Genomic DNA, 11141 nt, shown 5'->3' with positions numbered 1-11141 from the left:
GTTTGGGGATGGAGTTTTTGGGATTGTGAAGGTATAGTATCATGTTGTCTGCAAAAAAGGATAGTTTAACTTCTTCTTTCCCTATGCGGATCCCTTTAATGTCTTTTTCTTGCCTTATTTCCTTTGCTAAGGGTTCCAGGACTATATTGAAGAGGAATGGAGATAGTGGACATCCTTGCCTTGTTCCTGAATTTCCCTTTGGCTTAATTTCAGTGATTTTTCCATATCTGTCATTTTTTGGTCCAGCTGGTGTATTCTGTCTTCTGTATCTGACACTCTACCTTCCATTTCGTTCACACTGTTGACCATGGCTTCTATTGAGGTTTGCATGGAGGAAATGGATTCCTTTATGGATTCCATGTTGGTTCTCAAAGTACTGATCTCACCTCTCAATGAGGTATGTATTACCTCTAATTTGGCATTTATCTCACTTCTTACTGAGGTTTGTGCAGCTTCTATTTTTGCATGCATCTCCTGTTTGATATCCTGTATCTCTTTTGATTTAAGAACAATCTTAAATAAGCACTAATGATGCACCACTAAGTCTTTGACAAATCAGGAAAAACAAAACCAAAAACCAGTAGACAGAAATAATACAAATTAGATTAAAGGAATAAATGAGTCAGTCTCAAAAAAATACAATCATAATTGACTTTTATCTACTAGTAGCGCAATAATTCGCCCAATAAATGTCAATGTAGCTATTTTCAGAGATAGACTCAACCAGCTCAAACCAGTGAACAAAACAAACTTTTAGGATTCTAAGAAACAACATTTTGTTTGCCTTTTTAACAGAAATTTACTCTGTTGTTCTTATTAAGGTGATTTATAGATAGATTACAATTACAAGGGTCAGGTAATGAGAACATTTCCTTTTGTGAAATGTCTTCAGTTCCCTCACTTGTTCCCAGTCCCACCCTCCTGTCCCCACCCATGTGTTAAATAGTTCACTTTCATCAATGTTCAATGACCTCCAATGCTGCTATTTTTCACTCTTTTTCCTAAAGCTCTGTGCCCACCCCTCACTTTCCTGAAGACATACAATGAATATACCAGGCATAAGGTAAAAAAGACAGAATTTTCACAAACTATCAAAAACAACAAACACAAAACAAAAAAGAAGTTTTCTGTTTCCGTATCTCATAGTTCGTTTGAGTATGTATATCTTGTTATATAAATCTAATTGTTTCTTATCATGAAGTCAATTCAGGGATTAAGATGTGATAACATAATTTTGCTTTCTATTTAATGATGCTTTTTATTTTAAAATTAATTTTGTAAGTAACACAATTCAAGTCCTAGTGAAATTTGAAAGTTCAGATTTAAATGTTCCAAATGTCTAATATTTCCTTTTTGGCAACCAAAATGAAAAGCAGGCATGTATTATCTTCCAGAATGTCATTATTTCATGTGTAAAAAAATAAAATTAATGTAATGTTAATTCAGTGGAAATAAGGAATCACATACTTATGCAATGCATCAGTACCATAGATTATGACATTTATTAACAAAATTAATAAAAACTTGTTTTAAGTAGATTACTTAAGACATGAAGCAAGTGATAAATTTCTTTTCTAAGTGAAGTTAGATAGAAATCACAGTCCAAAGATTCCAGAATTCTGTGTGCTTTATACATGTCAATTTACATATATGCTGGGCTCATCTCAACTTTATTTGAAGATAATTGAAAACAGGATTAGAATAAAAAAAATCACACAAATGGTTAGCTCTATTTTGCGATTAAATAGGTCTGTTTTATATCTCTTTATTTTATTTGAAAAATCTGGAAAATTTAAGTAACATAAAAAATAATGAGAAATAAACACCCTTAGCTCTGTAAAAGACAATAATTAAAAAAAGAAATCAACATAGAAAAAACTGAAACTCATTTTGCACATGGTCTTTTTATATTTTGGTGCTTTGTTATTGTGGATTATGTGACTATCCCATGAATCTGGGCTCAAATCACAAGGGCTACAGGAAGAAAATTTCAAAATCTAGAGCAGCTAATACACCTATGCAATTTTTTTGTAGGTTTCACTAAATTTGCAGCTGGAAATCAACTGTACAAAGGAAATAATTCTACTGCTTTGCAGGCAAGAATGTTATGAATAGCATACTGTTATCTTCTTAGATGAAATAAGAAGACCACACTTTAAAAGCTGACTAAATGATCAGCCCTTTGAATAACAGTGCCATTTTTAATGCACTCTAGATAATTCAAATCCTTCGTCCCTCCACAAGCATTAATAACATTCACAAATCATTGCCGAGGGGAATTTCCAGTTCTATTTGATATTTCAAATGGATTAGGAGTAACATAAACAATAATGCCAGTTGTTGAGAATATTTAATTTAGAATAAGCAAACAAATCAGATTCAACTCCATAGCATAACCTTTAGGAAAAATGAATTAAGGTATATGGCATGTCCTTTGTAATTTAATTATAGACATTAGGGCAAAATGACAGAAACACTCTACAAGAAGGAAACAGAAGTCTTTGATAAGATATAGTAAAGATTACAAGTAATTTTACCTACAATTTCCATTATATGATCCCCTATTTTTTTCTGTTAATCAGAGACAAAAATATTTTAATTATGATATGAAAAATGCATCACCATGAATAAAAGAAATCAGGGAGTAGATGGCTCAAGTGCTGGTTGGTTCTGTTAAATATTCTCATTATTTTGAATGATCTGGTGTTTTTGTCTGTGTGGAATTATGAAAGTATTTTGTGTCTGGGCAGGAAAATTTGATTATTAGATCACTGCTGACACCCAATATCAGGAATCTAACCTGAGTCAAAGTGGTAAATATATATATATGCATGTGTGATTGTGTGTGTGCCTGCAAGTCTGTATTTAGAAGGAAGTATCTTATTTCCCTCAGGGTATATACATAATTCTATTAGTTATACTTTATTAATGAAAGCAGATAAACATAATTAACATTTTGAGACATATGTTTATGTTCCTATGTTTGCATGAACAAACTAAAAAGTTATATTCTGGGTATGAGTTTTGTGGAAGGTCAGCTGAAAGTATAAATATTTTGAGAAAAATGTCAATGGCAATCATTTCAGTGTAGATCAATTTTAGACCACACTTGGAAGGATAGGTAATCATATATGAAAATGCAACATTTATTGATTTTCAAAAGCTACACTATTTGAGAAATATTTAGGAAAACAAGTTAAATTATGGAAACATAAAAGTAATGTGATTATTTATTGCATACAGTTTTATATTATAGTTTCGTCAAGTAAAAATGCCATTTATTTCTACTGTATAGGAAGGAAAACACTAAATATTACAGTTTGTGCCATATTTCACATTGAGGAGCTTTGTCTATATCAATAAGTTTATTTCTTTTGTTTCTGCTTTCCTATTCATAATTCTGCTTCTCATAGTATTATTCGAAGGACTTTTTCTTTCTGCCAGTTTGGGGTTTCAACATACATCAGGCTCTCAGATTTTTGTTTTTTGTTTTGCTAACAGTAGTCAGTCTACTATTTGAACCATGGCCCAGCCCAGAAATTTTTGTAGTTAATTGGAGATAGAACCTCATGAACTTTTCTACCAGCCTGAAAGCCATTATTCCCCAAGTCTTGTACTTCTTAATCACTAGGATTATAGAGATGAGTCTTGGATCTGAAGAGTCAAAGACTTTTCGTGTCTTATAGCTTCCACATGTTTGCTAGTAATTGCAATAATAAACTACCACAGATTGGGTAGCATGAACATTGTAAATACATTGTCTCAGAGTTGGTGGAATTAGAACACCAAGATTAGAGTTAGCTTCTGATTCCTCTTTCCTTGGCATATTCAAGGCATTCTGCTTCTCTTGGAGTACACTTCAACTTAAATGCTACCTTTGAGATTCTGTTTCCATATGCAGTCACTTTGTAAGACAATGGGTGTTTTATCTTTAGTCTGATTTCAGTGGGACATAACATATTACTTAATACGTAGAAGAAAATCTCTAATATGAAATTATTTGTTTGGGGCTTGGAAGTTATGGTTATACTTTTAAAAAATAGCAAGAGAGGTAAAGGTTTTATTAGAGCTTGTAAGACAAGTATGAAGTCTTGACCTTAGACATGCCACATTTAAATTCCCAGTACTACTGGAGGATTGAACTCAAGACCTATACTTGTGAAATGGCATCTCTACTACTACCATACCTACAAATTATAATTTTATTGCTTATTTTGAGGTAGTACCACTATATGCCTGGGCCTGCTTGGACTGAGGTCCTCCTAACACAAGCATAAAACATTTTGCCTGGAACTGGAATCCTCTAAGCTCTTTTTTCCAAGTAGATAATATTATAGATTTGAGCCACTTTATCCAATAAAATTATACAATTTCAAAATATCTTGATATTGCCTATATTTGTGCTTAACATATATAGCTAACCTTAATTTTTTTCCCTCTTTTGTTTAGTACTCTGAGTTGAAAACATTGGCTTTCTTGATATACATGGCTTTGTTTTGGATGGTATCCCACCACAATCAAAAAAGTCTCACAAAAGTTTTTGTCAAGAATCATAGAAAAAGAAAGCTTCAGGTTGCAAAAACACTGATCTTTAAGTTATAATTGCAGTATTATTAATAGTGTTAGTCAATGATTGCTTAAGTATCATGAGGAAGGCAGAAATGTGAAAGATGTCAGGTCTCTGTAGAAATTTTGTAGTTGTCACTTCATGTTATCTTCCTACCTTAAAGGTTGTTTTATTAAAACCCTCTAGGTGTATATTGGTTGGATTGATTGGTAATCATCTCTGGAAATTAAGCTGATTTTAAAAGGCTGATGGTGCTAATGGTGTGGTAAATAAAGGAATGATCAGAATGAGCACAGATATTGTCACAGATTGAGCGGACCAGATTAACTGCTGAACAGCAAAAAAAAAGCAAAGTTTCAAGTTTGAGGATCCACATTGGAACATATACAGATAGATAGATAGATAGATAGATACATATAAATATACATATACATACATACATGAAAAATTAAATCTCCAGTAGAATATAAAGAAACTTGGCGTGACAGGTATCAAACTGGTTGCAGGAAAGGTAGAGTAAAATATAGATAGTTTAGCATAGATTTTGCATATATTTTGTAAAGGATGAAAATTCTTCCTTCATTATATACTTTACAAATATCCTTATTATGTTTTAAGTTTTTTTTGTGAAAATACCATACAGAGGCGTTACAATTACAGGGACAATGTAATGAGTACATTTCTTATAAAGCATTGTTACCTCCTCCTTTCTATCCCTTTATCATCCCTTTCCATCTCCCCTTCCCGACCCTCTCTCCCATCTTGAGCCAAAGTTGTAAATTTCATTTTTCTACATAACATTTTGTACATCTCATCGTTGTACTGGGTCCACCTGTATCCCTATTTAAACAACTTAGTTTTTTCCTTTCCCTCCACAAATTATAACAACATCAAATACAGTGAAAAGTAGGTTAAGTTTTTTTTGTTTTTATATTGTAGTAGGAGCATCTATACAATGCTGAAAATTTGAATTACACAAAATATGCAACATGGGTAGGCACTGGTGGCTCAAAGGTTGAATGCTGAATAGATCTATCATATTTCTTAGATTTGTCTTGGATGGTTGTATGTTCTTTTTCTATAAAATCTATGCTGTCTTCCACCCTCAGGATTCAATATTCTGCGTGGTCTATTCTATTATCCAGATTTTCTACTTTTTTTTTCTTTTACTTGTAGTTGGTCGGCTTTTATGGCTTCAAATTCTTTGTTGGATCTTTGTTTTAGATCTTGTATGAAATTCTTTACTTCCTTAATTTGATGTTCAGTGTTTATTCTCAAATCACTTAGTTGATTGGTTATGGTTTCCTTGGACTTCCATTCCTTCTGTTGGGATCCATTCAGCATTCCCTTTGTGGACTCCCTGACTTCTTTCAGCTCTCTGTTTACGGATTCCATGAATGCCTCTAGTGATCTTTGTGTATTTTCATCCCGCTCTCTCAATTCTTGTATTACTCTTTGATTAGCTTCCTCACGTTCATGCAATTCCTGTACTTCTCTTTGACTGATCACAGCTTGCTCACACAATTCCTTTATTTCTCTTTGAGTGTTCTCAAGTTGCACATGCAATTCCTTTATCTATCTTTGAGTAGCTTCCTCACGCCTTGAGCTTCCTGTTTTGATCTTTCGTTTGCCTCATCTCTCTCCCTCTCATGCTCACACAGAGTCCTTTGCAGGTTTTCAATCTTTTTACCATGTTTACCATTAGTGTTTATAGAGCTTTGGGGGAGCTCTCCTCTGGATTATTCATTATCTGTTCTCTCCACTGATTATCATGAGTTGGAGTTGAGATACCCGGACGTGCCATTTTTCTTGTGTTTTTTCCAGCTTATTCTGCCCATTTGGGATGAAAGTAACACCAGTTTGTGCTAGAAAACTACCTTAAGGCAAGCATCAACACAGTCTATATTTGCATAGTCAAAAGCCTGAGATAAAATCTAGTTCAACAGATATATTTTTCAACATCAAACAACTATGTATTAATAGTCTATGAACCACAAAGAAGAATTTGGCAAACCAGAAGTTATTAGTTTTAGCGAGAGATGTGGGTATAAATAAGAATAGAAGGATGTGGAAAGGTAGAGGGAGAGCTAACTTACTCCTAATGTCAAAGCAGAAAATAGGTTGGATAGAATGATAGTAGAGACTGGGGAAAAAAGAAAGAGAAAAAAAGACAAGAAAAAATTGTAAAACAAAAATTAAAAATTAAAAAATGAAACACTTAAATTATGCAAATTAAAAACGTAATATTCAGAGAAGGACTGGAATAGGATAAGAGAACGGAAGGGATAGAAAGGAGACGTGAAAAATTAAAAAAATTAAAATGCTTCAAATTTTATATAGGTATATAGAGGTAGTACGGCTATTAAGGAATTTAAGTCTAAGAGGTTTTGAATTCAGTAATAAATTTCTGGATTAAGTGTGTATACAATGGGGGATAAGGTCTAATAATCGACTACAGGTATATCTGATAATGAGCAGAAAAGCGATTAAATCATGCAAAGAAGAAGGAAAGAGAAGAAAAAGTGAAAAGAATGAAACAGAAAAGAAAAAAGGATTAAAAGATCAGTAGAGCTAAACAAAAATAGAAAAAAAGCACACACACAAACATATACCCCTAAAATAAAAATTATAAGAGGAAGAAAAAAAAGTTAATAGAAAACAATTTTTTAAAGTTAAAAATTAAAAATGTTAAAAAATTTTAATAAAAGGTAACAAAAAAGAGTTATTTGCTTTTTGGGGGTGAGATGGGAAGGTCCTGCATCTCCCTTGTGTCCATAACCAGTCTCTTGTTGGAGTCTCTGGTCTGCTTGTGGTGTTTGATTTTCCTGTAGCTTGGTTGTTTTCTTAAGTCAGTTTGTTTGAGGAGGCAGAAAAATGCTTTGATTTACCCAGGATTTTGTCATCCTCTTCCCAGGTTAGTTCAATGGGAGGGAGATCTCCTTTGAGTATCCCAAAACAGGGTGATGGCTGTTTCTTCTAGTTTAGAGATGCTGTAATGGGGCTAGGTTCTTGGTAGAGTTGAGGCCTTTCAGTAAACAGTAGCTTTTCCCTGAGGGGCTAGCTTCTGAAGCAGTCACAGAGCCCAGCCAGGAGCCATTCTCAGGGTTTATTGTTACTGAATTTCAATTGATTGTCTAGGCTGCTGTAGGGAGAGGCAGCCCCTTGCTCTGTTTATCCAGTGAAGAAAGCCACTCCTGGGGCTGGCGCAGGCAAGTGCTGGGTGAATTTTCCCTGCATAGAGCTGAGCCTGGCAGGTCAGGTTAGGTTCCTGTGACCTGCTAAATTACTTTTTGTTTTCATCCAAAGACTGAGTTGGAGCTAGCTGCTCAGCGAGGCCTTTGCCAGTATCAGAGATGGAGATCTCCGGTAGTGGGCAGGGAGGGGTGGCCTTCCCTTCTCTGCTCCCTGAGAAGGAGTGAGGAAATCATGCTTCTACTCACACAGGAGTCTGGTTCCTGGGTGATCTCTGGTCTGCGATCTGAAGGATGAAGATGTCTGCTCCTTGTCAGTTCTTGCTGGTGTTGAGTAGAATCCTCTCACCTGCTGCATCTGACTCCTTTGTCGTAGACTCTCTGTGTTGCAGGTATGGCACCTACAGCCGCAACTGCCCCCGCCACAGCTGCAACCACAGCTGCTGGCAAGTGCTCAGATTTGTCTCCTTGCCCGGTTTTTCCCTCTCTGGCCTAACTCTCTCTACTGTGCTGGCACACTTGGTGTGATTCTCCAGCTTAGGACTTTTCACTGGAGCACTAAAGCTGTTTTCTATGTGAGAGCTTGTTTAGCTTCCAGCTTCTCCTTCGATATCTTCCCTGAAGCATAAATTTAAATTTTAAATTATAAATTATTTTAAAATCGTTTCACTCGGGCACAGGTATGGATAGATAAGTGATGTGGGCAGAATCAGAATTATTCAGAAGGTTGTAAATGGATGCTTACCTAGTTTTCTCTCAGCTGGATCATAAAATACAGACTGTCCTAATTGGAAAAAGTTAGCCTTCCGAGGTTTTCTGCATATAAACACTCCATCAACATTTTATTAGAGGATTATTCAAGATTAGCTATATGTTGATTGATAATGACTGATCATGACAGAAAGTTGAGAGAAAACCATCTACATTTCAGTGAGGTTCTGATTTGTGCTTCACAAACTGTTATGAAAGCTCTACATGAGAATTCTAGCAGCTGCATTTTAAAAAGTCCTTGGGTTGTTACACTTTCTGATATTGTCTCAATTGAAGTACTTCTCCTTGGAGTTCCATACTATTCAATGATGCTGGATTAGCTCCTTGTTACAATTTGCAAACTGGTCTTTTTGATGAAATTTGTGCTTTTCGAAATTGCTCTCCAATTCCATCCTCAAACTGCATACAAAATTTATCTGAAAAAATTTGTATCTGTTGATTGTGCATACATATACTTTTAGTTTTCATTACAAATATAGAATGTAATAAAAATTCTCACAGCAATTATACTGCACTAGCTGGTGGGCAGATTCTAATGTAAATAATATACTGTGTTCATGTAGAGATTTAGAGTATCCAAAGTAATAAGCCTGTGGTCCTAAAACCAATACCTTACTTATATTGAGTGACAAATACAACTTCATATAAGTACAGAAGTTTTCCTTGTATGTTTTAATATATATTTTTATTATAAATACTGTACAGAGGGGTTACAGTTACATAAGTAAGGTAATGAGTACATTTCTTATTGAGCATTGTTACCCTCCCCTTTGTTTTTCCCCTACCATCCCTTCCCTTCACACCTCCCCACCTCCCCCATTCACCCATCCTCTGGTAATGTGTCTTGTATATTTCATTGTTACAATGGGTCAACCAGTAACCTTTCCTTATATCATAAATGAAAAAATGCTGGCTTGATTTATGCTGATTCTACTTGTGTAGACACCTCTAAAATCACTGGCCAAATCCAAGAGCACATAAATGAAATGCCATCATTTTTTTTTTTGTCAGTTGGTATAATTGTGTTCTACACATTTATTGACAGGTTACAAATTATTCTCAAACTTTAAAACATTAAAAATACTTTCTTTTTTTCTTATTTTCTTGGCCAGGAAATCAGCAAGACCTCAGTCAGCATTTCTCACATAGGAATTTTCACATGGGTCAGTTAAATATATATGTAGAGTCCAATTTTTTGAGGACTCACTCATCTGCCTACAAATTCATGCTGGTTGTTGGAAAAAGAGCTCAAGTAAGGATGCCATTTAAAACCTTATAACTTTACTCTTTACCAGGGTATTCTCCTGCTAAATTGGTGGTTGAAAGTGTCTACAAGAGTAAGCAATCCTTGAGGAGCAGGGAGACACCATATGACATGCTTAGTGAGGTTTCCAAGTGACTTACTGCATTTTGTAAGTCAAATCTCTCTAAAACTACCAGTTTTAAGAGATCAGAGGAGTGGTAAATGAACTCTTAGAGACAAATACATCTTCAACATATATTGTTTCTAGTATTCAGTTTAAGGCATATTCAACAACTGGTGAAACTTGTGTTGGCTGTAATTATGTGTCTTTCTCCATGTGTGCATGTATACGTGTGTATATGTATGTGTGTGAATAGTAACATACATGCGTACATTATGGCTTATATCATCATTTTTTCCTTGCTATCAAATAAAGTAAGGAATCCCTAAGTTTTAACAGAAACTGTATAGTTAAAGTCTTAACTCTTCACTCTGCTTCTTTACACAAAGACTTTGCAACTTCTCATTAATAAAGTTTCCATACTTAGTACTTAATGTCTGTTACCATAAATCTTAAATACTTTATAGAAAAGTTTTATACCTGCCAAATGGTCCTATTTTGGGCATATATAAGCAAAATCCCAAAATTAAGCATATTTAAAACCTTAAAACTTTTAACAAACCTAAACACTTGCTGCAATGTTCATTTTGACAGGTGCCTTGTATAGAATAATTGAATTCCTCCTCCTACACATCTCTTGAAATACAAATATCTGGAATTATTTTGTTTTTGGCATGTCTATCTTGATTTTATTCCTAAATGTGTGCTTATGTAAGAAATATATGATTCTAAAATTTCACAACAATTCTTTTGAACTTAATTTTGTTGAATTGTCTAGTTTAATAAAATCAATAAAAATTATACTTTATATAAAAAAAATGTTCTGTGCTCAATTTAGCATTACATACACTAACATTGGAATAATACAGAGAAGATTAGCATGCCCCCTGTGCAAGTATGTCATGAAAATTTGTGTAGCATTCCATATTTTTACAACAACAGATGCTGAAAGGTGTGTGGTCACAAGGGAATCGTACTGCATTCTTGGTGGGAGTGTAAACTTGTTCAAATACTTTGGAAAGCAGTATGGAGGTTCCTCAAAAGACTCTACATAAAACTCCCGTATGACACAGTAATCCCACTTTTGGGAATTTACCCAAATGATCATAAACAAGACCATACTAAAACTACCAGCACAACTATGTTGATTGCAACATTATTTATGATAGCTAAGATATGAATCCAAACCAAATGCCCCCATTAGATGAATGGATCAAGAAAATATGGTATATTTACACAATGGAATTC

General features: G+C 34.4%; 1 non-coding gene across 1 annotated transcript; it reads left to right on the top strand.

The window, feature by feature from the left end:
- The first annotated feature begins 10718 nt into the window (after nucleotides 1-10718).
- Nucleotides 10719-10825, top strand: LOC122095251. The gene has a single exon (XR_006145080.1). It is a non-coding gene; the product is annotated as a U6 spliceosomal RNA (small nuclear RNA).
- Nucleotides 10826-11141: the final 316 nt, after the last annotated feature.

The sequence above is a fragment of the Dipodomys spectabilis genome, unplaced genomic scaffold (assembly GCF_019054845.1).
Source record: "Dipodomys spectabilis isolate Male_0828 unplaced genomic scaffold, ASM1905484v1 ptg000341l, whole genome shotgun sequence".
NCBI lineage: Eukaryota > Metazoa > Chordata > Mammalia > Rodentia > Heteromyidae > Dipodomys > Dipodomys spectabilis.
This window is presented reverse-complemented; position numbering and strand designations above follow the sequence as displayed.